Source organism: Nomia melanderi, unplaced genomic scaffold (genome assembly GCF_051020985.1).
Source record: "Nomia melanderi isolate GNS246 unplaced genomic scaffold, iyNomMela1 scaffold0873, whole genome shotgun sequence".
Lineage (NCBI taxonomy): Eukaryota > Metazoa > Arthropoda > Insecta > Hymenoptera > Halictidae > Nomia > Nomia melanderi.
Genome location: NW_027475987.1, coordinates 5,001 through 10,000, shown reverse-complemented (window position 1 = coordinate 10,000; position 5,000 = coordinate 5,001).

Sequence of the window (5,000 nt, the reverse complement as noted above, 5' to 3'; positions counted from 1 at the left end):
TTCTTATAATATATACCTCTTAGTTTATGTATTTCTCTCTTAGGACACCTCAATTTTATATGTATATATTATATTTCATTCGAACAATTTTTGTTCGTCGCCCCTTTTTGTGTGTAGTATTTCGTTTGGTCTTTGCCATTAAATTTTTGTATACGAAAAATATATTTTCGCTCGGATAGAAAACCCCTTTTGGGTTTCTGAGAGTTGATGTGAGAGTCGTACAAGTATAACGAATATACGTTGTATCCAACCCAACATTCTGGGCTTACCACATAAGGGCCATTCGGTCTGAGACACCGACCCGTGGTCATGCTGTGTAGAGAAAAATTCGCAACGGAACGCGGTACAGAACAGTCGAGGAATGGACCTCGAGGAGCTGAACGACTGCTTCTCGACCGAGATCGTAGAATAGCCGCTCGCCCGCCGCTGCGCCGACCGGTCCGCTCGAACCGACGTGCTCTCTTATAGTAACCAAACGGGCGGCCGCGACGACCGCGGCGCCGGCCGCTCAGCACGGGCGCTTATGGTGGTAAACTGCCGCGCGTACAGACCAACCGGCCGGGCTGCTGGTACTTAGCCGCTGAAACTATGGTCGATTCGAACATATATTAACATACGATTTTTATTCGATAAATCGTTATTGTACATATTAAACGTTAGTTTCCACCGAAAGAAAAATTTTTTAGAATTTTTTTTTTCCAAAAATTGCAAGAGTAAACTTTTTTAATATTCGATTTAAAAATTTTTAAATGCTTAATCCTTACATTAAACTACTGGGAGAACTCAGAAATCATAATGAAAAAAATTACAAAAATTTATTTTTCTCAGAAACTCCGAAAAACAGAGTGGTCGAATCCGTGCAAGCCGGAATTTTTCTAAGTCCCCACGGTCAAGAGTAAACTTTTTTAATAAGCGTTTTAAAATTATTTCAATGTTTAATCCATGCGTAAACATGATGTTTATTAACGTTTTTAACATTAAAAAAAATTACAAAAATTTATTTTTCAAAAAAATGGAAAAAACCGATTCGTCGGAGCGAGGTGTCCAGCCCGTGCGGTAATTCCAGCAGGCGAATCGGACTTCCCGAAATTTTTCTAAGTCCCACGGTCGACACCAACTTTTTTAATAAGCGTTTTAAAATTATTTCAATGTTTAATCCATGCGTAAACATGACGTTTATTAACGTTTTTAACGTTAAAAAAAATTACAAAAATTTATTTTTCGGAAAAAATGGAAAAAACCGATTCGTCGGAGCGAGCTGTCCAGCCCGTGCGGTAATTCCAGCAGGCGAATCGGACTTCCCGAAATTTTTCTAAGTCCCACGGTCGACACCAACTTTTTTAATAAGCGTTTTAAAATTATTTCAATGTTTAATCCATGCGTAAACATGACGTTTATTAACGTTTTTAACGTTAAAAAAAATTACAAAAATTTATTTTTCGGAAAAAATGGAAAAAACCGATTCGTCGGAGCGAGGTGTCCAGCCCGTGCGGTAATTCCAGCAGGCGAATCGGACTTCCCGAAATTTTTCTAAGTCCCACGGTCGACACCAACTTTTTTAATAAGCGTTTTAAAATTATTTCAATGTTTAATCCATGCGTAAACATGACGTTTATTAACGTTTTTAACATTAAAAAAAATTACAAAAATTTATTTTTCGGAAAAAATGGAAAAAACCGATTCGTCGGAGCGAGCTGTCCAGGCCGTGCGGTAATTCCAGCAGGCGAATCGGACTTCCCGAAATTTTTCTAAGTCCCACGGTCGACACCAACTTTTTTAATAAGCGTTTTAAAATTATTTCAATGTTTAATCCATGCGTAAACATGACGTTTATTAACGTTTTTAACGTTAAAAAAAATTACAAAAATTTATTTTTCGGAAAAAATGGAAAAAAACCGATTCGTCGGAGCGAGCTGTCCAGCCCGTGCGGTAATTCCAGCAGGCGAATCGGACTTCCCGAAATTTTTCTAAGTCCCACGGTCGACACCAACTTTTTTAATAAGCGTTTTAAAATTATTTCAATGTTTAATCCATGCGTAAACATGACGTTTATTAACGTTTTTAACGTTAAAAAAAATTACAAAAATTTATTTTTCGGAAAAAATGGAAAAAACCGATTCGTCGGAGCGAGGTGTCCAGCCCGTGCGGTAATTCCAGCAGGCGAATCGGACTTCCCGAAATTTTTCTAAGTCCCACGGTCGACACCAACTTTTTTAATAAGCGTTTTAAAATTATTTCAATGTTTAATCCATGCGTAAACATGACGTTTATTAACGTTTTTAACATTAAAAAAAATTACAAAAATTTATTTTTCGGAAAAAATGGAAAAAACCGATTCGTCGGAGCGAGGTGTCCAGCCCGTGCGGTAATTCCAGCAGGCGAATCGGACTTCCCGAAATTTTTCTAAGTCCCACGGTCGACACCAACTTTTTTAATAAGCGTTTTAAAATTATTTCAATGTTTAATCCATGCGTAAACATGACGTTTATTAACGTTTTTAACGTTAAAAAAAATTACAAAAATTTATTTTTCGGAAAAAATGGAAAAAACCGATTCGTCGGAGCGAGGTGTCCAGCCCGTGCGGTAATTCCAGCAGGCGATCCGGGGTACTCGAAATTTTTCTAAGTCCCGACGGTCAAGAGTAAACTTTTTCATCACATATTTCAAAATTTTTTTAATGTTTAATCCACGCATAAAAACGCAGTTTATTAACGTTTTTAACGTTGAGAAATTGACAAAAATTTTTTTTTCACTGAAAATGGAAAAAATGTATCGGTCGATGCGGGCTATCCAGGCCGTGCGGTAATTCCAGCAGGCGATCCGGGGTACTCGAAATTTTTCTAAGTCCCGACGGTCAAGAGTAACTTTTTCATCACATATTTCAAAATTTTTTTAATGTTTAATCCACGCATAAAAACGCAGTTTATTAACGTTTTTAACGTTGAGAAAATTGACAAAAATTTTTTTTTCACTGAAAATGGAAAAAATGTATCGGTCGATGCGGGCTATCCAGGCCGTGCGGTAATTCCAGCAGGCGATCCGGGGTACTCGAAATTTTTCTAAGTCCCGACGGTCAAGAGTAAACTTTTTCATCACATATTTCAAAATTTTTTTAATGTTTAATCCACGCATAAAAACGCAGTTTATTAACGTTTTTAACGTTGAGAAAATTGACAAAAATTTTTTTTTTCACTGAAAATGGAAAAAATGTATCGGTCGATGCGGGCTGTCCAGGCCGTGCGGTAATTCCAGCAGGCGATCCGAGGTACTCGAATTTTTCTAAGTCCGAACGGTCAAGAGTAAACTTTTTCATCACATATTTCAAAATTTTTTTAATGTTTAATCCACGCATAAAAACGCAGTTTATTAACGTTTTTAACGTTGAGAAAATTGACAAAAATTTTTTTTTCACTGAAAATGGAAAAAATGTATCGGTCGATGCGAGCTGTCCAGGGCCGTGCGGTAATTCCAGCAGGCGAATCGGACTTCCCGAAATTTTTCTAAGTCCCACGGTCAAGAGTAAACTTTTTTAATAAGCGTTTTAAAATTATTTCAATGTTTAATCCATGCGTAAACATGATGTTTATTAACGTTTTTAACATTAAAAAAAATTACAAAAATTTATTTTCAAAAAAAATGGAAAAAACCGATTCGTCGGAGCGAGGTGTCCAGCCCGTGCGGTAATTCCAGCAGGCGAATCGGACTTCCGAAATTTTTCTAAGTCCCACGGTCGACACCAACTTTTTTAATAAGCGTTTTAAAATTATTTCAATGTTTAATCCATGCGTAAACATGACGTTTATTAACGTTTTAACGTTAAAAAAAATTACAAAAATTTATTTTTCGGAAAAAATGGAAAAAACCGATTCGTCGGAGCGAGCTGTCCAGCCCGTGCGGTAATTCCAGCAGGCGAATCGGACTTCCCGAAATTTTTCTAAGTCCACGGTCGACACCAACTTTTTAATAAGCGTTTTAAAATTATTTCAATGTTTAATCCATGCGTAAACATGACGTTTATTAACGTTTTTAACGTTAAAAAAAATTACAAAAATTTATTTTTCGGAAAAAATGGAAAAAAAACCGATTCGTCGGAGCGAGGTGTCCAGCCCGTGCGGTAATTCCAGCAGGCGAATCGGACTTCCGAAATTTTTCTAAGTCCACGGTCAAGAGTAAACTTTTTTAATAAGCGTTTTTAAAATTATTTCAATGTTTAATCCATGCGTAAACATGATGTTTATTAACGTTTTTAACATTAAAAAAAATTACAAAAATTTATTTTTCAAAAAAATGGAAAAAACCGATTCGTCGGAGCGAGGTGTCCAGCCCGTGCGGTAATTCCAGCAGGCGAATCGACTTCCCGAAATTTTTCTAAGTCCCACGGTCGACACCAACTTTTTTAATAAGCGTTTTAAAATTATTTCAATGTTTAATCCATGCGTAAACATGACGTTTATTAACGTTTTAACATTAAAAAAAATTACAAAAATTTATTTTCGGAAAAAATGGAAAAAACCGATTCGTCGGAGCGAGCTGTCCAGGCCGTGCGGTAATTCCAGCAGGCGAATCGGACTTCCCGAAATTTTTCTAAGTCCCACGGTCGACACCAACTTTTTTAATAAGCGTTTTAAAATTATTTCAATGTTTAATCCATGCGTAAACATGACGTTTATTAACGTTTTTGACATTAAAAAAAATTACAAAAATTTATTTTTCGGAAAAAATGGAAAAACCGATTCGTCGGAGCGTGCTGTCCAGGCCGTGCGGTAATGCCAGCAGGCGATCGGGGTACTCGAAATTTTTCTAAGTCCCGACGGTCAAGAGTAAACTTTTCATCACATATTTCAAATTTTTTTAATGTTTAATCCACGCATAAAAACGCAGTTTATTAACGTTTTTAACGTTGAGAAAATTGACAAAAATTTTTTTTTCACTGAAAATGGAAAAAATGTATCGGTCGATGCGGGCTATCCAGGCCGTGCGGTAATTCCAGCAGGCGATCC